Source organism: Athene noctua, chromosome 6 (genome assembly GCF_965140245.1).
Source record: "Athene noctua chromosome 6, bAthNoc1.hap1.1, whole genome shotgun sequence".
Taxonomy (NCBI): Eukaryota; Metazoa; Chordata; class Aves; order Strigiformes; family Strigidae; genus Athene; species Athene noctua.
This window is the reverse complement of record NC_134042.1, coordinates 41,068,543-41,095,249: the sequence shown is the minus strand read 5'-3', so window position 1 is coordinate 41,095,249 and position 26,707 is coordinate 41,068,543. Positions and strand designations below refer to the sequence as shown.

The window sequence follows — 26,707 nt, the reverse complement described above, 5'->3', positions numbered from 1 at the left end:
AAGGCTCTAGAGGGTCAAAAATTAAAACCTATTCCTGAAAGCGAAGTGTTAATTAATTATGAGCATCACTCTCAGAACAGAACTTGCATTCTTCCTATCTTTCTCCCTCTCTCTCAAAAATGTCCTTAATATTGAAGTTGTATCATTAGAAGAAGGAGCAAGGGGTGTGGTGGAGAAGGTCCACTGGTACTGTACTGTGCACAGTACTAATCAGATGCTACTGTAAAAAGCACACAACCACCAGCATCCTATCCAGAGTCTATGCAGCTGCACTGCCAACTTTTTCTATCTATCCCATGCAATAGCAAAGTGTAAGGCATGCTGCTTTAAGTCTGTTTTAGAACACAAGTTTTTACTTATTAAACATTTTTGAACCTTTACATCATACATCCCCACGTGAAGAGAACAGATAATAAAAGTCTAACTGACAGAGCAGAAAGGCCTATATAACATGGCCACTTTAATTCACCAGGACTGAGCAAAACTGACAGGCAGCTGAGAAAATAATTAATGCAGTTGAAAAATGAATCACAGTACCTGTAATTGGACTATGATGCTTCTAGGTCAGCATGCAAAGCATTAGCAGAGCAACAGAGGAAGAATACCACAGGTTAAAGTTTAAAACCTGTTTTCAATAATTTCCTTGCTTATCTTGTAGTCAAACAAGTATAAGTGGTCTTAAAAAGCCTCAGTACATGAAGGAGAAAGCACAATGGGAAAATGTAACACCTATTTACACAAGAGACTTTAAATGCCTCTGGCTATTTACAAGAGAAAGACATACTTCAATTCTCCCTCCCTGTTAACTGACACTTGAAATATAAACCTAGTCCATCGCTCTACAGTTGCCTCAATTGCTACAGTTACAGTTCAACTTTAAGAAGCAAAATGAAGAAATAAGGCCCATTTCACTTCTCAATTATAAAACTATGGCCATCAATACCACGAAGAGAGTCAAATGCCCCACATCCCAAACACACTAACCTACTTGTACACGGTTTTTGTAATCTCTTATCTTCCCTCGATAAGCCCCAAACAAGTAATTGTAATCAAACGCATTTTCTCATAGATAATTTCTGCATCTATACTTTTGGTATAGAATTCTCCATGGAGACTAAATACACAAGGAAATTTCCTTCATTCCTGATGCCAACTGTTATTTCTAGAAACAAAGGACATGATCATTGCAACTCATCACTGCTACCATTTAATGTCTTTACCAAGACCAGCTGAGCAAAGGTAAAGGTGTTGAGTGAAGAATTCCCAATTCATTTCCCTTTTGCCCCAGGAAACAGCCTCTCTGTATCTCCACCAAACAAAGAGAGTCCCCAAGGAAACCATCCTCATAACTCCATACATCAATCCTATGATTGGGTCTTATTCAAAACACTGGAAAAAAAAAAAAAAACTAACAACAAAAGCAAACAGAAACCAAAGAAAATAATTTCTACAGTACCTGAAAGGGAAATATAAATTCTGCTCCATAATTTGAATTAATGTCTGCCTGTGAATTAATGTATGCCTGTTCCTTGTCTACTCTTCAAAGACTGCAGAGTCTAATGCCTTGGCAGAACAATATCTGAAAAAACAGAAAAATCAGTGCTGAACTGAAAGTAACTTGCACCTCTCATTAATGAAGAAATTCAGATTATTTCAGACCAGGGAAGTAAGCAAAGCCTGAACTAGAATTTCAACAGCAAGCATAAAAAAGAAAACAAAGAGATACTGATGACACTGAAGAGGCAATTCAAAAGATCGTAACCAGCACACAAGAAATGAGATGTGATGCTGAGAACAAGAGTCTGAGAGACAAGGAGGTTAAGAGAAGTGCCATGAGTGAGAAAAGCAGTTGATGAAAGTAGTCTGGCTTTAGAGATTGCCCAAGGCAGGACTTCCATTGCTGAACATCTGTGGCTGGACAAGGGGAACACAGCCACGAACTTAGGACCTGGCATTTCGTTGCAGCTGTTAAGAGAAAAGGAGATGAGCAAGAGCAGAAAAAATATGCAACTCCAGAAGCATCTGGACTGGTAAAACTTAACTATCTGTGGATTTGCTTCTTTAGCGCAAGTGTGGGAATAGCTTCACTGGGAGCTTGTAGTTTAGGAACCTGTAAACGTTTTCAGTTCTCTGATTTATAATTTGTTGATAGACACTAATGCCTCTTTTTCCCATACAAATATTTGGTTTGGGGGTATTTTTTAAAATTGTATTCCAGATCTCTAACATTCTGTCAACTCCTGAAGTTGAAAGCCAACCTCAAGCATGGTGACTGGTAAGAACAACACAGGGAATGTGATTTTCCTTAAAATGTCTGAATAAAACAAGGCATGGACTGATTCTCACCCACAGAAAAGCCACTAAAAGATGCCGACAGGAGACTTGGCAAGTCAAGAGAGCACCGAGTTCCTGAACTTGTAAGTCATACAACACAACTAATGAATGTCTGTTTCTCCATTAAGTTTCTTCCACAGAAAAAGAAGCTAAAGATGATTAGATATGTGAAGTCCTCCAATAGCACTATTTCTTCATGAAAACTGAATAATTAGTCATAAGGAGCAGGCAGGGGTGAGAAAGAGAATATTCAAGATTTAACCGAGAAAGAGTACTGAATGCCAAATGAGCAGCAGGTGAGAGTTTCATAGAGATACGAAACTGCTCAGGAGCTGAACTGTCAGCTGGCAAGAGAGCTTTCATACCAAAATAAGCTGCACAGGGCTCCATAGGACTCCACTTTTGGAACTGATATATTGGATATCTTGTCACAGAAAACAACCAGAAAGCACACTGATAAATAAAATTTACTATACAATATGCCTAACAGTCAGATTTGTGTGTCTCAGCTTATATATTTCTGTTTTATGAAGAAGCATGTCAGACCAGAAAAGCTAAACAAGTGCAGCACCAGAGTAACCAGCTTGGTGAGGAGTTTTCTTCCACCATACTCTGAACTGCCAGCATTTTCTTATGCAGCAAAAATAGGAAGCCATTCATGAAGTACTGCAATAAAGTACAATAAAGAACTGAGCTTAGAAGAACACCAAAACCTTATTACAACGAAAGAGCTGCATTCAATAAAGGGATGCTGAGATGTAATGTTTATCAAACTGCACACACAAATCTGTATGAATGAGCTATGGCCTCAGGCATATGAGTTACATACTCTCACACCTGTATATGGGATCAGTGGCGAACACAATTCCAGGCAATACAAACATTTCAGCTGCCACCCTTTTGTAAACACCTTTCTATTATGGTTTACATACCACTTCAGGGTGTCATCTGCAATGTCTTCCTTCTCCTTTTCAGGAACCTTTAACAGCAGGACTCAGATTATATCCCCATAATCATGTTTCAAGCTGCCAACAAGAAGCAATTTTGAAGTCACACCTCACTAAGATACTATGCACTTACAGCAGTGAAGATAACACACTTCCAGAAAGCAGGGAGAGAGAGGAGTCTGGCTAGAACACTCAAGATAGGCTTATTCTGGTGGAGGCTACTGATTCCTAAAGGCATGGCAAGCTGCCATCAAGTCAAATCTCTGGGTTTTGTTCAGCAAGTTAAATCTTAACTCCTAATTCACCACCAGCTATTTCTTAAGCTACGGTTTCGTACCCCTGGGAAAAATTATCACAATGAAAGGATATGACTTTCAGATGTCTTTTAAAACTGTTAAATCTTGGACAGTCACCTTTCAGGATAGATAAGCATGGTCACCAAGGTCAGTTCTGTCCACTGTCGATTACATTCTTTCAGCCACCTCTCCTGTAGCCAGCATAAACTTATATTCACACTTCTGCAGAGTAACAGAAGCAGAGATTGTTCTGGTCATCAGATGGGTGACCCTGCTTGCTCCAGCCTGTGAGGTCTCCCTGAGCTCCATTTTTGACACTACCCTTGTTCAATACAAGTGGTACTCATATACCTGAGGCTGGACCTCAGTTAATATTTCACACTGTATATACTGTAATAAAGGTTAGAGCAATTTGTTGTTACTTAACTCAAACCGAGTACAGAGGATTAGAAACTAGAAGCAAAAGTGAATTTACTGTCAAAGATATCCCAAGAATTAGAAAGCACGGGAGTTACCAAACAAAAAGCATTTTGCTCTTTCCTTGTTTAATCAGGGATGCTGTTCTCACCACTAAGGGCAAACATCCTAGAAATCTGCATTAGTGTTCTGTATTATACCACATATATTTTTATTTGCTCTTTGGGAATGAAACCAATTTACAACATAGAAATACAATAAAGCTTCTATAAAACTTCAAATAAATTTGCATCTAAAGAAAAATGGGAAGAAAAATTAACCCTTATGTAATCTAAAACATCCCCAAAAAAATGATTGCAAAAGGGACCACACAATTTGGCACCTAGCAAGCTCTGCATGAAGACAGTTTCAGTATTTTGTCAATACAAAGCAAATAAGCTTTAGCCAAAGTTTTAAAATCCCAAAAGGTCAAGAAGTTATCTGAAGTAAATGTTTTTGTTGCACTACCAGAGAAGAGGATAACAGAAGACACAATCTAACTTGGTTATTACTTAGGGACAGAAAAGCTTTTCAATCAAATTACAATTTGCACTGAGAAGAGAGGTTACTCAAACAGAACAGCACTGCACGCACAATATCTAAATTAAGCTCTGAAAAAGAAACCTGAAGTTGGACAGGGAGCTAAAGCTGGACAGCAGAAAAGTGAACAATAAGATAATTCAACCTTTCCTCTTCAAAAAACAGTTTATATATTCTTATGTAAGAAGCGTAAAAATCACACAAACTTCAGTGTCTCATTCTAACAAGGTTGATTTTTTGGTAGCATGGGGTATAATTTTTTAGTCCAGCTTTTAAAGAGATAGGGCTTGTGATTGTGCTGTCTCTCCTCCCAGCCCCTCAAAAACACTTGGGAACCAACTGGACAGATAGCTGCTCATTTTCATGAAACCTATGTAGGAAACAGAAACTTAATATAATGCCTCTGTAAACAAGAGGCTATAAAAGCGCAGCCTCAATCTTTACCTGTGTGTTCTATCAGTTCACCAGTCAGTACAAAATAATATCCAACCCAGCCAAGATCACCTGCTCCCTCCTCTTGTCCAGGCAAACCTCATGGTCTTAGTCCCCTCCAATATTATAATGCAGGGGGTGGGCTGGAGGTTTTTTTAGTTTGGTTTTTGTTTTGTTTTGTTTTAAATTGAGGAGGGGGAAGTAAGCGTAAAAATGAGATGTAGTACACAGATCAATAAGAAATCAGACTTCATCAGTTTAACTCTTCACAGAATTTTCTTCTGTACTTTACAGGATACCCTCAGAGAAACAGATAACCAGGCACCTGGCATGGTACTTCCAGCTCTTCAGTCTTCCCAGCTCACATGCTTTCTATCGCCAAGAATTACTATTTCAAGTAATCACACAGAACTCTATCTTAAAATTAAATTATTAAATCAATCTGAATTCTACCTTTGTCTTATATTACAGCATTTTAGAGCTTCTAATTCCTAGCACATGCTTACTGAAAAGAACATACATCTTTCTTTCACTATCTTTCAGACAGGTCTTAAGACTCTGTTTTACTTCTGAGTGTGATTATAATACGCAACATATACTGTCATACCTTGATGATTTGTTAAAACAATAATGCAAACTGAAAGCAGTATATTGGCGACAATGTATTACCAATTTACTCGGTGCACACACGTCAAAAAAAATTAAAGCTGAGCAGGGAAGCTGCCACAGGAATCTTGACTCTAGAGCTCTTAAGCATGAAGGTGTCTTACTGCAGAGGGCTATTCTCACAACATCCAGCCATCCCTCAGCCTGGCATTCTGGTGAAACCCCCACTGTTGAGTCTGGACAGGGGCACAGAAGAACAGTTGATAAATATAGTGCAAATAACTTGAATCACTCGACAAAAATACCTAGGCAGTGACTGAAACAGCAGTGGAGTAGCAAGTTTGAAAGCAGAGGAACATCCATCAGTTCTGCCCTGTGTGAGGTCAGAAGTCTTGGCACTTTCATTCCTCTTGTTTGTACAAGGGAACTACTGTTTTTTTCTCATCCATGCACTTGTCATACTTGAAGCACTATTCACTGTTTCTATACAGCATACATGCGATCAACTAACCAGTGCTGAGGTATTTTCTGAAGGGGATAGGGAAGGACAGAGAAGGGTAGCTAGTCACCAATGCTAGATATAACTTCACACAGTGAAAAAGATGAGACCATTCCATATCTTTTACGCAAAACATTCAAATACTAGCTCCTGTATGAAAATAAAAGCAGCATTGATATTTATAACTTATTTATACCTCTATAAGCATCCACTTTCCTTGCATAAACTAACGGAAACCAACTGTGAAGGTGACCTTGAGATTACACACATAATAGAACAGATGAAGATCAGTAAGAAAAATTACTATCTGGATATAAGCAAATAGGACAGAAGCATTTGAAAACACACAGAAGACACTGAGTATTCTCCACACAAGAATCTTCTGCCATTTGCAAGCTCTTCACAGCCACTCACTAGTGTAGTATCCCAGAGATGCTGAGGTTGGAAGGCACCTCTGGAGGTCACCCAGCCCAACCTTCTATTCAGCCCAGGGCCACCTTCAAAGTTAGTCAACTTGTCCAAGCATGAGTTTTCAAAAACTCCAAGAATGAAGATACCACAACCTCTCCAAGCAACCTGTTCCAGTGCTTAACACTCCTCTGTGAGGAGTTTTTATTATAGCAACTATGGCATAATATTCTTATGTAGAAAAAAAGGCCTGTTCCAATACAGGAACTGCTATGTTCTCAAGCAACTAGATCAGATTTCACCATCATCTTTAAGGGCTCCATTCTGTAAAAATTATTGAACAAATAGCAAAACTATTTTTAGCTTGGATGGTGTAAGCTATTCCTTCTTTTCCTATCTGAACTAGATGATCAGAAGTATAACCAAAAATAGCATCTTGATATTCCTGTAGAAGAACAATCATGCATGAATCACAAACACTGTGTATTTCTAGTTTGCAAGATGAGTGAATAGCAGAAAGTGAATGGTAAGTTAAGTTTTACATTGTTTTAGTCTTTTAACTTTTAATCACTCTCCTTGGCTCAATTTCTTTCAACATTAAGTCTACATATTCCTGTGAAGTGTCTTACAGCATTAAACAAAACAACATCCCAGTTCAGGAAACTCAATTTAACAAGCCTGTTAGACTATGCGTTCATGAAAACAGTTCTAACGTATATTCCCTCCTGCTCAGTGTAACAAATGTTTAGATTCTAAATAGAAAAGAAAGTGTTGGATAGATGTGCAAAGTATTACATCAGCATTGAGAGACGAGAATGGGAATATTTATACATAATAATGTATTATTTATATAGTTTGGAGTATCCAAGAGCCCAGGGACTGACACTTTTAGTCACTACACAATAATATGTTGAATAGAATTAACATTCAGCCTAACATATACTGTACTAATGGGAGGAAAAAAAAAAAAACAACCTTTAAAAAATATTATATTTTAACTATTAAAAAAAGACAACAAAAAAGTAATTCTGTGCAATTTAGGAAAGCTGATTTTTACTTGACACCATGTTCAATTATTACTTTTTTGAAAGTTAACAGCATTCTTCTGAATCATGACATATGGGCTGGCAAAATGGCTTTTAAGATTCAGCCTGAGGCAGTAGTAAAAACAAAGTGTTTGTATTTTGACTTACACTTGCTATCTACAGCTCTCAGTAATTACATTGTAATCTCAGTGGACTACCAAAATACAGTATAAAGTAATTTGAAGTACAAGAAATCAAAAGCCTCTTTTAGAAATCAAAAGACCTCTTAAGCTTTGAAAGTCTAGGTCACAAGACAACAGATAAGAGACATGATGTCCAAGCTCGCCGTACTTTCTTCTGCATTTTTAATTCTGATTTGGGTTCTTGTCTATGTGTGCAGGAGAGAAAAGAAAACACACAAGGTTATTGCATTTCACCTATGAAGTTAACTCCCAGTTGGGATCCATATGTCTATATAAGGTTTTTAGTAGAAGTATTTAAAGAATAGATCAAAAGACAATCAGATGATCACAGAACAAAGTGTACTTTAATCTCTCCCTTTGCTGTTCAGGGGAAGTCCGTGATTGAGATACATATGCCAGTCCCATGTGGAGGAAGTAGATCCACACTGTGTATTTTTTTGGAACTTCTGGCTCTGTTTACAAAGGAAAAGTTCTATCTACCACAGAAGAAAAATATTCAGATCAAATATCCTGGGAAATGCCATGATAATCATAATATTTCAAGTTAAAGGTAGTTTTCTTTTAGAAAATTGGTTCATACATGCTTTGAAGAGAGAACTAGCAAAACCAGTTTATAATTGCATTCTGAATACTCTGTTTTTATGGAAAGCTACTTCCATCAGCCCAGATTTCCTCCACTTCTCATTTTACAGCAAGCCTAACATTTCCTTTATTTTTGCTGCACAGCACAGAAGTCACTGGTTCACATGTTACAAGTAGTAATGTGAAATCACATACACCCAAAAGAAGTCATGCACTGTGTTTCCCACTAATGCCTACTCTGACCAGGAAACAGCAGATTTGAACTACCCATGACAAATCCTACACAAGGATCAACAAGGGTTAAGGCAGATGGCAGGTTCAGATCATTCTGGCCAAAGCATACAGTCCTAGAAAAAGAGATCTCATTCTCTAGTGACCTAAAAAAGCATCCCTTTTCTTCCTAAGGTGTGCCTTCAAGAAAAATCTGCTGCATGATCTATCAGAAACAACTTGCTTTTAAATTATATTAAGACACCAAAGTCTATTCATGTCTGAAATCACAAGTAGGAATCAAAAAAATCTTGCTGTCTTAAGTTATTGTCAGTCTTTTCTTTTTTTTTTTTTTAAACCAAGACCTATTAGTGGATGCTATTCTTTTCTACTCTATTAATCAGAGATCCTCAGTTTCAAATGTAATGAAATTTCAGAAGTCAAGCAGAATAGCAATAAACATAATTCAAATCACAGTCTATCTATCTACTCTGCTGACTGGCACGTGCATGAAGAACACTTTCTGCATTGCCTATTTCTGGCAGAATGCATCTATGCTGACTCTTAATGAATCCCACCTTGGAATCTAAGCAGAAGTTATTAGCTGTCTTAAAATTCTTCATCTTCTGCAATTATTAGAAGAAAGTATCGGAAGGCAAAGGTGTCAGAGACCAGCAAATTAAAAAAAATAAAAAATAAAAACAACAACCAAATCACTTCAAGAGGCTTATTATAAATAATTACAGGAAAACTGCCTTCTCAAGAATCCCTAAAATATTAGTTAATCTAGTTTTAAAATGTAGCTCATCTTTAACAAAATAATCCTCCTGGGAATTCTGAACACAGAAGAGTATAGAGAAAGCTGGTAAATGAAATAGAATGCAACTTCAAGTAGGGCTCTGCACTTCTTGAATTCAGTGTTGAAATGAAGTCCTGTGAAACTAGAAACGGCTGTCCCAAAAATCTGAGATCACATTATCTCGCTTCCACAAGAAATTCTTTCCACTCTAACCAAAGCAAGTTTCATAAACTTACATTCAAAGCTAAAAAAAAATTAAAGAAATCTATCTATTCTGTCTCCTATGGAAACTAACCCACATAAAACATTTCCCCCTCTTCCATTTTATCCAGTTGACCACTACATATTATAATCACAGGATGAAATAATTTCTTTTTCACACTGCCCTAAATACTAATCAAATTCTAGAAACTAACAACAGCAAGCAACATCATCAGCATATTTTATTTCTGGAAGACATTAATTCATGCCCAGATCTCAACTTCTCACTGTTCTTAAATGGATCTTCCCATCATTCTAGATGACTTTTTCAGCTTTGCCTAAAATCATTGCTTCTTATTCAGAAAGAGAACGGAAAAAATGGCACAAGGGCAACTCTCAGCATTTGCCTGTATTTTATTATGTATCAGAATGCGAGGGAAGACAAAATCATTGTTTAATGAAGTGATAGCATGTTTAACTTCAGTGACTTCAGTGTTCATACTACACACATCACTGTTTAGATTGTATTTTCTATGATCAACTTCTTGAAGTTTGGGGAAAGTGGGGGGAGGTGTTTTTTCTATTAGAGGGGAAAAAAACAATTGAAACATGGTTCTAAATGGAATCTGGAGGGGAAAAAGAAGAAAAATAAAAAACAAGCCTCAAAGATTTGTGCTAGTATTTCTAGTTAAACTAAAGTTCATTTCAGCTTCTACATCTCTAGTAAAAATGTCTTACTGAAGTTGAGTTTTCATGAGGAAAAAACAAGGTTTGGAAAGTCATAAACTTCTAATTCAGACTTGTCAGAATATTCAGCAGTGAATATGAAGTTATGATTCTAGCTAAAGCATTTTTCATCTTTATAAAGGTGTTCATGGAAGAAGCTGGGGGTTTTTTTTGTAACTGAAGATTTAGATCCACAAGACATGTATCCCAGCAACCTAAGAAAGGAATAAACTTGTTGCTTCCTCTTGTAACAAACATAGCCAATTGAAGGTCAAGTCTATAAAGACACAAATTCCCTCTGGTATACGACAGTATTCGTTATTCCAGTCGCAAAGTCTCATTAAAAGATTCTTTTACCTAGAACCTGCATGCAATTTCCTAGTTTCTCTCTCAGATTGTAATTGCTTTCCCCTGTATGAAATTTTTATTATTTCATTTTATTATTTTGCCTTGCCAGCCTTAAATCTTGTATTTGCTGTCTGCAGGTTTGTATCAACTGCTATTCTGGAGGTTTCAGATCAGTAGCTATTGTTGACATCTTGACAACAAGCCCTCTCCACAGCACCAGTTCAGACAGCATACCACTAAGGACAAAAAAAACCCCAACAGGTCCCTTTGAACGTTTCTCTCTCGCTCTGTATTTTAAGAATTAACAAAAATGATGTTGGATGAGGATATTGTCCTTCTATAACATACTTAATGTAAAGATTGTAAGAGCTCTTCACAAATTTTTCTGACTAAATTTCACATCGCTATCCAAAAGCAAGTGTTTTATCACCGTTACACACACAAAAAAGTTTAACACAAGAGATACCAATCTTTCAAAGAAACTTGTGTTAGAATAGTACAGTACTGCTGATGCTTAAGAGACACGTTAAACACCAGTGCTTTCCACACCATCCACAGGGCCTTAGAAAGATGTCTGTCTTCAAATTTGGAATATGAAGTTGCCAGTTTTAGTTGAAAATTTTTTTTGCATGCTTAAAGCCAGGGGGCTCCTCGAGTTAATATTAATGAAATCACGTTCACCTCTATCAAATAAATACTGAATAGAGCAATTTTGTTTAATGTATTAATGGCAATCTAACATTTAAACATGCATTTTTATTTTTGAAAATTCAAACCTGAAAGCCTCCAGGTGTTGCACTAGAGATTAAATGAGAATACTCAGTGATTCCTTGGAGAATTTACGCTGATAAAGACTATCTGCTTGCATTATAAAGATCCATATAGGCACAGTCTAGATATTCAGAATGCAAAGAACAACTTCTGATTAGAGCAAATGCCAGATTTAAAAGTATGCAAAGGACACTGACTGTTAGAGCAAGGGGCTTAAATCCCAAGATTAAAGTATGCTGCACCACTAATGACTGTTCAGAGAACAGACAGTGCTGATTCCCACTTTTTGCAAATAACTTCTATCTAGGCAATGAAGCTTCCAGTATTACAGCAGTGGTTTGGAATTTTCCACCAATTCTGAATGGCTACATGATTTTAAGACTTTACCACTCTTTTCCTCTGAACTGTAAAGTAAGCACAATATTGCTTACATTTTATAGCATCCCTGGCCTATATCAGTAGGAAGCATTATTTTTAGACTCTTCTAGCGAGATTTGTCAGCAGTCTAAATTCTCCTAGAAGTCTGGATAAAAAGAAATCACCTGTCTGCCCTTCTTAGTCTCATAAGAGATTTTTTTTCCCCATAATACTTTCTAACTAAACTGCAGCACAGTGCTTTATGATCTACATGAAGCAACTTCAGGATCTGAAAACACTGGGTATAATACTATAGACAAACAGCTAAAGAGGTTAAGGAACCCTAGTTCAGGAGAACTACCACTTTAACATTATAAATGCTTCTGTGAAGAATCCTTTCTTCTAACTGTTTCACATTGTTCTGGAAGCTCTTGTACTGCTGCCTTTAGAAAATCCCAAAAACTGTCAGACTGAATCCAATTAAGAACATACAGAAATGTACTTTGTACAATATAGCATCAAGTCCCAATATACATCAAAAATGCAGTCATATACATCCATGAAGACAAGCCAGTCACTGGGATTCTTTTCCATCATTAAACAGCCTCTACAACACACTAGTGATAGGCTCATAGCCTACAGCACAGACAGACATCATGTCATAATTTTATTCAAGCCTAGGAGTATTTGCTTTCAGTAGACATAGTTGAAAGTTTTCTAGCAACAGGAAGAAAAATAAAACGAGGGGGTGGGGGCAGAGGAAAGGTCACTCCAAAGCATCTGTTGAGCATGATTCTTGTTTCCTCTATACCTCTGCTAACCCTGGAAGCAATTACTTTGCGGCCAATAGCTGAAAATTCCTAGTATTACCTCAGATCAGCAAGGTTTATGGGTTAATCATACAGTGTCAAAAGTTGTTTTTTCCTTGGGCTTTTTGGGTTTTTTAATCTTCCACTTTAAGACAGTTATTCAGGGGGGGAAAAAAAAAAGTGTTACTAAAGTAGGTATGTGTAAACTCACACTGTATTTTTTTTTTTAAATATAGTTTTAATATTTTATTCTCCTGGGTATTGACTGCACCAGACTTTTACTAATCACAGCTACCACCAGCACAGCTGTCAGCAAATAACCATAAGTGAAGGTTATCCCATTTTGTAACAAGGATACATTTTGTTATCAATCCAAACAGCTTCTGTGTCTCACTGAAGTAAGGGATGTCATTAGTGCACTTACAGAGGATAGAGGGCCAACAACAGCTGTAATTAAGGCAAATCCACAAACTCAGCTGAATGAGGACAATCACAATTTTCTCTCTCTTCTTTAAATCTTAATATGTCATCACCCATTTTTAAAAATAATCTCCAGATACATTTTTTTTTTAAAGTGGCCTCAGCTGAATATCATATGCAAGTAAGAGCTCACCTCTATTAATACAAATATTTTATACTCATATACTATCCTTTATATAGCCCTCTTTTTTTCCTCTCATCTGATGAGTTTTGACCAGTAGTTTCAATCAAGCCCTCCACTACCACATTCAAGTTTTACCTTGAAGCATGATGTACGAATCAACAAGACAGATTTTTGCAATATACATTCCTGGCATCTATCTTTGATCATAGCAGCAGTGCAATGGAAACTAAGCATTGCACATGGAAATTCAGACCAAAGTCATCAAAATAAATGCTCATCTTCAGAAAAAGTTATATTACTTTTTCAGTGTAAGGAGAAAATATTATGTATATGACTAGATGCTGAAGTAAAAACAAGGCAAAAAGGAGATTTCCAGTAAAGTTTCAGACAGCAGGTAAGTGGAAAAATTATTCCACATGACTCCTAACGATCTACTTCAATGCAGTAAAAACACTGCTCAGGTAAAATGTTCTCCTCTATACAAGTACTCATGCTTTAGTAGAAAAAAAAAATTAAAAAAAAAATAAATCACAAACTCCTTAATAAATGTAGCAGCAATTTGTTTCCTAACCGTTATCCAGCAAGTTCATGAAGTTATGACTGAGTACAGCCCAGTTCAGCCATTCACTCAAACAAAAGGGAAAAGAAACCTTTGAGAGAAAGTACATCAAAGTCCAAATAAACCATTCTCCTTCCATTTATCCAATGCTATCAAAATTTTCATGTTTGACAAATGTGAGATTTCTCCCAGCAGTAAAAAAAAAAAAGTTATATTAAAACCAAACGCGTCAAGAAAGAATTTTACCATATCACAGCCACACAAAGCAGTGGCAGTGCCACCAAAGAATTTGACACAGATGTGAATACAGTTTCAAGTAACTCGCAAGTCAAGTTACAAGCATTAGAAAATTAAAGGTGAGTCTACAAACTAGCAGTAACAAGATTCCATAAAATATATGTACTTTCTTAGAATCTACTCTTTAGAACAGGTCTGCCTTAATTACAGGTTACAAGACCCTCTTCCACTGAAATACCTCATCAGTATCACAGCTACTGCCAGAAAACCATAAAGGTTAAAATTCTTGACAGTTCTTCCCTGACCAGTCTTTTTCATCTTTTTCTTACTCATTGCCTCTTCTAATTTCTTTACTACCTTCCTGCTACCAGGTAAACTCTGTATCAGCCCGGAAATTATACACCTTCTCACATAACAATTATCCTTAACAGCCAAGTGAAGAGACTACAATATCAATTATTAGTTTAAAAAAAAGCTCCTGGTTTCCAAAGTTTGTGCAACAGTTTTCTTTAGGAAATCTGTATACTTCTTTTACTCAAACACTAACACCCCTCCCTTCCCCCAAACTTTGAAGACTCTTTGATTGCTTACATTTCCTTTGTCTTATTTGAGTCTCATTTGATCTGCAGCTTGAGGAGAAAGGAGAATAGGTTTTCTCAATGCTCTGTTAGGATTCTCTTTACTCTTGCCAATAATGGGAGGTTTGCTATAGTCTGCCCGGTTTGTTTCTTTGCCCTAAAGAAAGAAAATTTTATGTTATGCTACCTTCATTCAAAAATCCTGTAACAGGCTTCTCAGTACCTGTAAAAGTTAGTCTAAACTGAGAAAGTATCAAACCAACTTTAACGATAAATTTAAAAAAAAAGAGAACATACCAACACTTTCAAACCATTGTTTTCCTCTCCTCCACCACTGTTCACAAAGGACTCTCAACAAAACAGCATAATAGAACATCATGCACAAAGTAAAAATCACAGCTAATTTTTCCTGCCTTCATACACAAACTTCTCCACCCAGATACATCTTGTGTCAGTACAGGCCGTACAAAATCTTCAGAGCAGTGCCATTTTCTCAGAAACAGCCTGTTAAATTCCATTTGGAAACATCATTGCAATTCTAGGAAAGTAACTAATTGTTCTGTAGAGTGTTTCTTAAAAAAAAACACCCTATGAAAATATTAAAACGGACCATTGAAAGAAAACAACCCAGTTTGGGGAAGCTTGTTTCATCCTGGAATTTATACAAGCACAAAGAAAAAGTGGAGAAGAGTCTGAAGCATAATTAATCCATATCTTCACCAACCCTTATCTACGTGCATTCCTAAATGTTGATAGTAAAGTTTAGATGCAACAAATGCTACAATGCCCAGGCCACCAGTCCATTAAACCTGAAGTCCCCACAGTCTCTCTCGTATTTACACTTTAAGTACAACATTTTGTGACCATGTTTTACTAACCTCACCTGACCGTTTACAATACATGCAGTCAAACCACATCTTTGCAAGAAGTTTCTCAACTCTTGTCAGTAAAGTTTGCATCGACCTACCACAGAGTCCAACAGTGTCAGGGAACTCTGACAAATCTGAGCAGCTATTCCGCAGTGCCAGAGCAGCGATATTCCCAGGTGACACTAAGGAGACCAGCACCAAGGGCCCAGCTCGGCAGCATGTTCCCAGCTGTCATCCTGCACACACTGATGCGAAGATGGCTCAGCCTCAGCAGTTACACAGAGCTGGTTACGGAATTTCAGTCAGTCACAGAAGTGCATACCTGACACTACATGTGCTGGGCTCTCATTCCCATTATCATGTCTAAAGCAAGTGACTTTGTAACACAAGACCAATATTTATCTACCACAGTTTTAGATGAGTCTTTTTTGTGTGTTTCTGATTTTTTGGTATTTCTCATGTGCTACAATTCACCTCTGGTCCTCAGGAGGTGGAAAGGCTACTGCTGCTAACAAAGTAGCAGCCATGCTACTCTGGACCAGAATCATATTAAGTAACAGGCTAACAAGAGGTTACAGACTCTCACAAAAGAAACACACTGGCCAAGGAAAGCCCAATCTGGCTCATTCTAGAAACACAGTAAACTGGAAAAAATAACCCAGCACTGAGATTTATAGAAAACTACAGGAATAAACTCTTAGTCATATGAAAAGGAGACCTGCAGCTGTACAACACTTTCCCCACCAAAATAGTATATAAATTGCAAATCTACCCATAATTCTTACATATGTAATGAAAGAAGTATGATTTTCTATACTAAAGATTTGCACTAATCCTGCAAGAAATTTAAGGTCAAAATCTCTTTTAAGCTCCCATCCTGAATTCAGACGCCCATTAGGATTGCCCTGGTCACCGTCCATTCATATTCTTAGCTATAAAACTGAATTTAGTGCAGGGAGTTTTGCTCTTCCAGTCTCTCTTTTCTCTCCCAACACACCAGCAAACCCCTTCCAATTCACAGAGAATTCAGGCACCTCAAGGTTTTAATCTTACTGAACATGTGCACTCTACATCGGAACAGCAACACTGTGACAGTGCTATATCCTTAAAATTCTGGCATTAAAAGACAGTCCAAAACCATGGATAAGACATAAAAAGGATTAGATTTTTAGCTCTTAAGATTAACATAAAAAGAAGAACACTCCCAGAACACTGCCCTGGAAATCAATTCCTTATTATGTTGGATAATCACAGAAAAATCTGACTCCAAACAAGTATTTTAATACATATGAAGTACAAATAACTGTTTGTCAACTTTAATATACTAGATAATTCAAGGAATTTATTATAATGAATTTCAAGGAGTTACAAACAATAAAAAAGATAATCAAAACTTCTACTTTCTAACAGAACAGAGTTATTGTTGCATGCTACAACATGCAGAAATTACTTCTATTATCTTTTATATGTTAGGCAACAAAAAGTACCTTACCTTATTCTCCACTGTCTGAGCCCAGAGGATTAAAAACAAAAGTATTAGGCAGAAACAGCAAGTGTTCCATATCAAGAAAAAAAACAATCCACTGCATCAATAAACTTAATGGTCGTCCGACATGCCATGCACACACTAGGGACACTTGATGAAAACTTATCCCCATCCTTTTCTTGCAAGCAGTCAGATCTCCAAATTGGAAACCTGAAGGCAGCTGTTCATTACCTCCTGCTCCAAAATGCAGATCTCAGCAACACAGCACCACAAGAGGAGCCACCTAGCTTGATTTTCCCTCCTAGTAATTCCCTCCTTGCCAATTACTGCACTGCAGTCTTTCTGAGGGCTGTGCAAAATACAGAGGAGGACTGAAAGAGCCCAGGAAAGAAACTCACTTACAGAAGAGTTCATCCAACTTATCTCCTGTCTTAATTGTGGGCTGAAAGGAATAAACTGCAGTGTCATAGGGGATCTCTTAGGATTCTCTTTGCTGTTCCTCCTTTCATGTTCCTGCCTTTCTTTTCATTTTTCATTGAATAATTTCTGGATTTTACTTTGTGGTAAAACTAGAAGGAATTGGAGAACAAAAAAAGATTAACAATTTTTTAAATATTTAAGGGGTTTTTTATATTTAGTGACTTGTTTATAAGTTATATTAAAGCTACCTTTTATTCTCATAACCACTAATATTTAAAGGGTTAAAAAAGTAAAGAAAAAATATTTTTAAGGTTTGCTGTTTTCTGGGGTTTGGGGTGCTGGTGGGTTTTTTGCTTTTGCTGCTTAAATCAGGCAGTTTAGTCAATTAACTATTTTACCACTTGGATGCTTTCCCTATACAATTAAAACTGCCGTGATTACACAGCAGCAGCATTTGTGAGACAAATGCCCAGCAGGAGTATTTTTAATTATTTCCCAAGTGTTCCACAACAGCAGCTAAAGAATACATCCAAATATTAAAGAAGGTTTCACACCAGGGTTGAGGCTGGAAGGGACTTCTAGCGATTGCCTAGTCCAACCCCCCCGTTCAAACAGGGTCAGCTAGAGCCAGCTGCTCAGAACAGTGTCCCATCAGGTTTTGAGTATCTGTACAGACAGCAACTCTGCTACCACTCTGGGAAACCTGTTGCAGTGTTTGAGCACCCCCACAGTCAAGATTTTCTTGCGTTCAGATGGAAATTTATGTTTTTTTGATTTATGCCCATTGCGTCCTTGAACACTAGAAGTCTAATTTATACTGGGGTTAGCTTTTTTTTTCTTTCTCCCGCCCTCACTTCTTCATTCCCCACAGCTGCATTTAAGAGCAAAGGGAGCAACAATGAGCTCTCAGTGTCAATCAGCCAGTTGTTGGCTCATTTGCAACAACAATAGGCTCATCACTGCTCTCCACCCTTCCCTCTCCATCCTTCAGAGCAAGGCCCAAGGCCAGATCTTTCAGGCCACAGCAGCCCAGCTGCCTACCATCAGCAACCTATTATTCCTTGAGATCCATGTCCTCCTTGGGGGAGAATTCTGCTCAGTCTTTTCTGGTTTGGCCTCACTGGAACATTAGGCAGGGCTTCAACAGATGATGACAATGACATGGAAAGCTCAGAAACCTCCAGCTGCTCTTCAGCATCTCCCTACCTTCTGCTGCAGCCCCCCAGGAGAAGGGGCAGTAGCCAGCATTCAGAGCATGTTACGTGGGGATAAGCAGAAAGGAAATGGGAGAGTTTGGAGGTAGATGCATCCTTTTGGGTTTTGGCTCACAGCAGTGAAAAGGTTGGTTGTTTTCAGTGACATGTTTCAACAAGGTTTATGTTGGCCTTTTAAAGAAAAGGTAACAGGCAACATAGGTACAGACTCACAGATACAATGAACGTACCTACTACCCACTCTGCCACTCATAGTGGGGAGAAAGATTAATTTCTCACAGCTGTGCACAAGTCCTTTGCTTACTCTTCACAGGGGCTCCTGAGTTTCCATGCACTAAAACAGCAGTTTTACAATTATTTTTTTCTTTTCTAACATGGCTTAGTTAAAATTGAAATTCCTGTAATGGACAACATATACTCAGTTTAGACTCCCAAACAAAGTTTTGGTTAGTTTTATTTTAAGTGTGTCTCTACTAAAAATAATTTATTTAACACTAAAAGTCATCTTCACTTTCAAATCTTTTCCCTGGTTTGCAGACCAAACATCAAAAAAGATAATGAATTTGAAAAGAGGAAAGGCCTACTGGCTTTGAAACAGAAAAAAATCAGAAGAGCTATCAGAGACTTTCTGCATGACTTAAATTCTGAACATTTCTATTCTCTTTCACTGAGGAACAGATATAATGCCTCCTTTCTCTGATCTTACCTGGACAACTACCAAGTTCCCATCTCTTCACATACTTGTATACGTATTACCTTGTATAAAAGGACTTCAGTCTTAAGTTACGAACTGCCAAAAGTGAAAAAATAACTAGAAATAAGGAACACAAAAACATAATTATATCTTGGTAAATTTGGGGGGGAAGAAGGACCAAAAACATCCCTTTCCCCTAAAAACATAACTGGTAAAATAGGATCTTTAAATATTTTTCAGTTTCTGCAGCTAGTCTAAAACTAGCACCTTAACAACACTTTTTAACCTGTTTTGCTTCAGGATACTGAGAATGACTTGAAGACAGCCACATTCAGCCTAGTTACTTTTTGGATGGGATTCACACACTATCAAGGATGCACATGCATTTCTTAGGAAAAAAAAAGCCTAGAAGTAAGTTACAGGATGGGGCCAAGAAATAAAATCTTGGAGAAAGACATAAAGTCTGCTTCATAAATTGTTAAAGGTCCCATGTATTCTTGGTGGGAGGGTAAGACACAGAAAAGGCCAAGATAGTATCCAGTCATTCCAGCAGCCTATTTCCTCTTCCTGCACCCTTCAGTTGCTAAATCTAGATCACAATCTAGAAAGGACTCGTTATACCGTTATGTGAACCTACAAAAAGAACTTACTGTGACAAGAACATGAACTTCTGTGTATAGACAGCATCGTTAATTCACGTAATTTATTACTTACACTAAGTTCTTAGTCATAGTGCTTAATCTATTGTCTAGTGTTATTGTAGCAAAGCTTATTTTTACCCCTTTACCACAGCAAATTTTGAAAGAGCTTCTCTACCTTCCAGCTTTATAATGCTGCACCTGCTCTAAGAAACAGGCCACAGAGTAGTCCCAGAGCATCACCTGCTGCTGCTCTTCAAAGACACAACCCCTATCACTTACCTGAAGGATTGAGGAATTTCCTGTGTTCATGTCAAGAAGTTAAAAAGAGTCTGTTTCACTTTTTTTATCCATTCCTAATTTACAGCTTAAATTGAAGGCAAAAGATGACTACTAACTTTTTTGTAGAAGCATTATTTCTTTTGAAAGTCCAGAAAAAGTAGAGTGGAATAAGGAAGGAAAGCACAACCTCAAACACATCTAAGGTACTATTCTACAAGATTCAGGATGTTTTCTCCACTTGCAGCTAAGGTACAATGTAGTTTCCCAAATCAGGCTGTGGCTGACTGAGGAAGGTGACTACCATCTATGAGTTCTAATCTTATTTTTAAGCTACTTGAAAAAAAAAAAAAAAAAATAAAATCTTTCCCTCAGATGTTTAATGAAATAGAGATAATAATATGCTTACCTTCCTTGCAAATACAATGGAACTGATAAAATGAACCAAAAATAAACAAACAAGCCTCCATATACTATCAAGCAACTTAATTCCATCAGGCAAAGAGTGCAGTAGAACTTGCTAAATAGTCCATTGTGATTGTGCGGAAAACAAAACAAGAGCAAGGCTATAAGAGGGTTTACTTACAGAAATAAGAATGAAACTTGTTTGACTTTTGAGGTAACACCCTCATTCATAACTAAAGCAAGTCCAGGCACTGAAGATGATTCGTAAAATTAGTACCATCAACTTAGAGATGTGAAAACGCAAAGGAGAACAAGGTACTTCACAGTTTCATGCAATGATACAAGTACTACTTCTACCAAAGAAAAAAACCCTACAAAAAATCCCAGCTCACGACTGTCATGAGGTTTCTAAATGCACATATCAAGAAGATATATACAGCAGAATTGTTGTTACCTACCTGTTCACATGAAAAAAATTCACAACCCAAACCACAGTGACACACAAGACTGCAGTCTGTGCTTCCAGTGGATTAATACATTGTCTCCCACTGCTGAGAGCTGGTCTTGATTCAGTTTAAGCCTAAGTACTCAGGCTTTCCTGCCGGGAAACAAACAAGTAAAGTCGGTTTCAAGCATCTCCTATTAATATACAGAAACAATTCTCACAAGCCTCAAGGCAGAAAAGATAAATAGTAGGTTAAGGTTGCACAAAACCGTAACAAGCTACAGCAAATCAAAAAGCTGCACTGAGATTTATTCGTTCACTAGAAAATTCATTACAAAAGTCTATTTACTTCATGAAGGAAGTCACCCCTAGCACCACTTAAGTGAGTCAAGCTAATCTGCAAGAATGTTTTACATAATGGGAAAATTTTTATTGGCCAGAGGTTCACAGTGTTCTTACATTTCCAGAAACTGCAGATGTAAAGATACTTCTGTTAACCTAAACCAAAACCAAGAAAAGAAACTGACATGCATGCTCCATTTCACAACAGAGGTCTAATTTTACTAGCTACTGTACTTCAACATATTCAGCATAGGCAAGATTTACACTCTGATATAAAAGGAGGGAAATATGAACATTGAAAACACAGGTAGTTTTAATACTAACACCAAATGGTATTAAAACATATTGGCTAGCACATCATCACAATTTCTAACCTGTGATACTGAGAACTGAAATAATTTAAGCTACCAGTTTTATGCTTGTAGAAAACTAGTACTAGTGAAACAGCCGGAATGGATTTACAAGAAAGCACGATACCATCTTATTTCTTCCATTTTTACTTTACAATGAAATAAAAGCTAACAAAAGAGCCAAGAATCCCTACAGACCACAGTAACGAACTGAAAGGTGTTCTTTCCTTCTTTTCACAACGAAAATACACGGCAACATGACTACCACATCAAATGCAGTTTACTCAAAGCAGCTTGAATGAAAGAATCTCCTCAGTATTCAGAGGGCTGATAACAGCTTAAGGATTATATATAAAATCAAAAAGTAAATTCAAAACATTTCAAAGCTCAAATATTATTCCCCTTATTCTGCAAAAATTGATCAATTAAATACATATTGTTCAGATTATATTTTAGTTGCTGTTTTTAAAATATTTTTAATGATACTTAAGAGTAAGTCTATTTTTTTAATTACACAGCTTTTGAAATCAAATAAATATTTTTAATTAATGCTATGGATCATAAGCATACAAGTATTGGGATTCGAGCTCTAAAACAGACTTTAAATTATAAAACTGATCATAAAACAAACCCTACTATGTAACATCTCAAAAGTGTAAACACCATATTTGTTTTAGTACTGAAGAAGTACAACTGTTACCATGACTGTGTAATACAACTTTCCTAACAGACAAGGCATTCAGGGGCATGGGGGGTAGGAAAGTTTAGAAGCCCAAATTCAGAAGGTTAAATTCATCATCTTTTTTGCTCCATAATGCAATATATGAACAAGTGCTTCTGTGGTCCTTTCCTTATTTTTGGTGATGCAAATCCTTCAGAAAGGTTTCTATCCTGAAACATTCTTTCCACTCCACAGTACATTAAGACATCCTACCTCGCTTTTCTTCTCATAGACAATTTACCTATGTATTTGCCAGAAAAAGCCATATCTGTGATTATGTGAGTTTTATCTTCACTGATGATAACAGAAGAATGAATGAAAAAGGCTTCTGACTCCAACAACTATATGCTCCTTTTTAAATCGACACCCAGTTAAGGGGGCTGTCTCCACTGCATGACAGAACCAACCTGTAGTTATGGAGAAAGGTAAAAAAAAAAAGGATGTTTCCTTCTGTTATCTGGGGATGTACTCATTCATTTGACAGCCTAAATTCTACCCCTGGAGCATACAGACCAAGATGAGCGATACAGCTGCATTGCCCAAGTAAAAGGCAACATCTCCATGTTGTAATGACCAAAGCAATCTCTGGGAACCATCCTGAGGATCCAAAGGTGTCCACCAGTTCACACAGAAAGCAGACAGTAGCACAGTTTAAGTTCCCGAGGATAGCTAAACACTTCTCATCTGCAACTAGACTTTTCTTGTCAGTCCTGACAGCGCTGTACTTACATGGACTTCATCATCTTTATCCACATACTGAACACCAGTCCTCACCCTCCATAAACTTGCAGGCTGCTCTCCCTGTATGCCTTATCAAAAAACCACAGTCAGAACAATATTGGTTTTGTGGTCTGCCTTAGGTTTTCCACCTAAGGCTACTGCTACACTTCAAATCACAAGAGTAAGCACAGTTCTTCCTAGAGCATTAGACATCTAGAAAATATGCTGGAGCAAGCTTAATCTGCTGTTTTGCAAGATGGTCCTACAGAGATCAGAATCCTTGGAGCTACTGTTATAAGCTTAGATCACAAGATGAGAACAATTTCCTAAATTCAGATAGGAAAATAATGCTATAGAGGCTTCAGTAGTTCTTGTCTCACACTGTATCTCCATGTGGTTCAAGGAAGGACCTCAGTACAGCAATAAAAACGCACAATGAAAGATTAAAAAAAAAAAAAAGACAAAAAACAAAAAACTGGACCAGAAGCAAAGGAGAGATTAAAAAGAAAATCCTTGCAGCAGCAACAAACAGCTGTGTTCTAGTCTACAGTCCAGCCCCTGATCTAGTCCTCTGGTGAATGGAAGGAGAACATGAAGACAGAGTGACACCACACATTGGAAAGACTCTTTTTTCAGTAATGGAGACTCTCCTTCTACAGAGCTCTGCTTGTGGACATAAGAAGATAAAGACCCCTGTATCACTGTTTAAGAACACTTAAAGAGTTTTCTACTCACATATTGACTTCAGACTTTATACACGCAGTCTGATGATCCACAAGTCAGAGTATGGACTGGAGACAACCCTGAAGCCTTCTGTGTTTAGACAGCCACCAGAAACAATTACACTTGGGCAAATTGCAGGCAATGGTATTACTGATTTAAAATATGTAACATTTCAGATCTATTTCCCCTGTGCATTTTCACCTCATTCAGTATTAGTAGTAGGTCAGTTTTATCAGTTAACATAATTCTGAAAAGTCATCAGCCTGACACCAATTCTCATCCTGCCTGCTTTTCCAAGGTTCGCTCATTTGGACTGTCTAACTAGCTCTGCCACAGCCATAGCAAAGCTGCGATACTGTCACAAAGACGACTGACCACACCCCCTCAGGGGTCAGTATTGGGACTGGCACTCTAACATCTGTCGATGACATGGACAGTGGGATCGAGGGCACCTTCAGCAAGTTTGCCAATGACACCAAGCTGTGTGCTGCTGATGATGTGATGGAGGGAAGGGATGTGCCATGCAGAGGGACCTGGACAGGCTGGAGAGGTGGCCTGTGCAAGCCTCATGAAATTCATCAAGGCCAAGTGCTGCACATGTGTCGGGGCAATCCCAAGCACAAATACAGGCTGGGCAGAGAATGGACTGAGAGCAGCCCTCAGGAGAAAGACCTGGGGGGCGCTGGTTGATGAGAAGCTCAATATGACCCGCCAATGTGCATCTGCAGTCCAGAAAGCCAACTGCATCCTGGGCTGCATCAAGAGAAACGGGAACAGCCGGTCAAGGGAGGTGATTCTCCTCCCGTACTCTGCTCTTTTGAGACCTCTCCTGAAGTACTGTGTTGAGCTCTAGGGCCCCCAACATAAGGAGCACATGGACCTGCTCGAGCAGGTCCAGAGGAGGCCACCAAGATGATCAGGGGGCTGGAGCACCTCCCTTATGAGGACAGGATGAGAGAGTTGAGGCTGTTCAGCCTGAAGAGAGAAGGCTCTAGGGACACCTTATAGCAGCCTTCCAGTACCTAAAGAGGGCCTACAAGAAAGCTGGAGAGACACTTTTTACAAGGGCACATAGTGACAGGACAAGGGGTAATGGCTTTAAACCGAAAAAGGGTAAATTTAGATTAGATATAAGGAAGACGTTCTTCACTGTGAGGGTGGTGAGACACTGGCACAGGTTGCCCAGAGAAGCTGTGGCTGCCCCCTCCCTGGCAGCGTTCCAGGCCAGGTTGGACGGGGCTTTGAGCAACCTGGGCTAGTGGAAGGTGTCCCTGCCCATGGCAGGGGAGTGGAACTACATGATCTTTAAGGTCCCTTCCAACCCAAACCATTCTAGGATTCTTTGAGTATTGGCAGAAAAAATGACCCAGTCACCACTTAGTCTCATCCTAGTTACAGAAAATAGATTAAAACTCTACATTAGCTTAGACAATGGAAGCTGAACTCTTCTGTACAGGCATTATACATTGGGCTCTTGCAGTGAACATGTGGATATGTAGGGTAGTTTCACCAGAGGCTGTAAGGAATCAGCATCTCAGAAGTCACTTGTATGCAAACATTAAAGGCTTCTTAAAAACGTTTCTATTTGCAGGAAAATTAGTAGAGATCAGAAGAACAAAGAGACCAGCAGTTTAAGCTGAGTATTGTATGGACTTAGGGAGCTCTAACAGGGAATAAGGCCATATAGAAACATGTATTATTAAAATGCTCTTTAAACGCTCTTGTTTTCATTTTACTTATTGTAGGTAATACTTGGCAATAGTCTCTGATGCTTGAGCCTTGGTGACTAACTACAGACATTAAGATATTGATACATCTTTATTTGGCCTTCCCACCTCTTCCTTGGAATTTACTATGCTTGTGGTACTAAAAAAAACAAACCAAAACAATCAAAAAACCAAAACAAACCCACAAAACCATGGATCCTTGTTTTTTACAGTTCACAACATACAACATAAAACTTGTGTTTGCTGGTGGTTTAAACACTACCCAAGGTACAATGTGAGTTCCAGCTATATCCTTTAAACCAGACTGTTTCTCCTCAGTCCCCTAGACCCTTAATCTAAGGACACAGAAAGAATTGTCATAAAATACTATGGAAGAATTTCTAATGGCCCTTACCATCATTTTGTTACCCTGCAGATGGGCAACACAATGATGGTAATGTTACCCTGCAGATGTTTATAAACAAAACATTCTTACTTTTCTGGAAAATAAATTTCATTACTCAGTTTCACATCACTCCTATCACAGAAAACAAATCACAAGATCAAGTAGAAAAACCCTTTTGAACTGCATTTAACCTCAATCAACTAACCCAAACAGATGTGAAAGAGTTAACAGCTAACTGGGTTATGCATTATATCAGTTGTTTTTTCTAAAGAATATAGACAAAGAATAATTAGTTTATTTCTCTTGGCATCCACTTTTGTCACTTTTCCCTCCATATTGGCTACTGGAACAATACCCTCTTACTGCTCAAGACCATATGAAGAACATCTTCTTGTTATTCTTTTAATTCCCATGTTAGTTTAATACTGTTTTATGGCTCAAACACTCCAATCTTCTTTCTACACACCTGTGCCACTTTTTCTTACTCATCTTTAACAGTTACTTAAATTCATATAATTTCTTCTCAAATTTCAAATCATTAGCAATGTATTAATTTAGCCAAAGCTGCCTGTTGCTATGTGTCAGTGCAAAAGAAAGTAAAAATTACTAATTCATGCTTGTTCCCTTGAAGGAAAATAATTTTAACTGAATTCCTTAGGTTCAGGCTTCCTACAGCACATTACCTACAAATCTGATGAATTCTTGTTGTCATCTTTATTTTGCTGTCCTTCTCTATTTTGCTGTTCTCCCTCCTTCACTTCC

The 26,707-nt window shown here is 37.8% G+C and overlaps 1 protein-coding gene across 3 annotated transcripts in view; it reads right to left on the bottom strand.

Annotated features, from left to right (window-relative positions):
* TRAF3 (TNF receptor associated factor 3) overlaps positions 1 to 26,707 on the bottom strand; it is a 73,163-nt gene that overhangs the window by 35,292 nt on the left and 11,164 nt on the right. The window contains exons 4-5 of one of the 3 annotated variants that reach the window (XM_074908692.1): positions 20,991 to 21,130; positions 14,541 to 14,684 (exon numbers count right to left, since the gene is read on the bottom strand). The exons of 1 other annotated variant lie outside the window; for it this stretch is intronic. The gene's annotated coding sequence lies outside the window, so the exon portion shown is untranslated. Of the gene's footprint in view, positions 1 to 14,540; positions 14,685 to 16,888; positions 17,137 to 20,990; positions 21,131 to 26,707 lie in introns of those variants that run through there. One more of the 3 variants, XM_074908694.1, reaches the window with a different exon arrangement.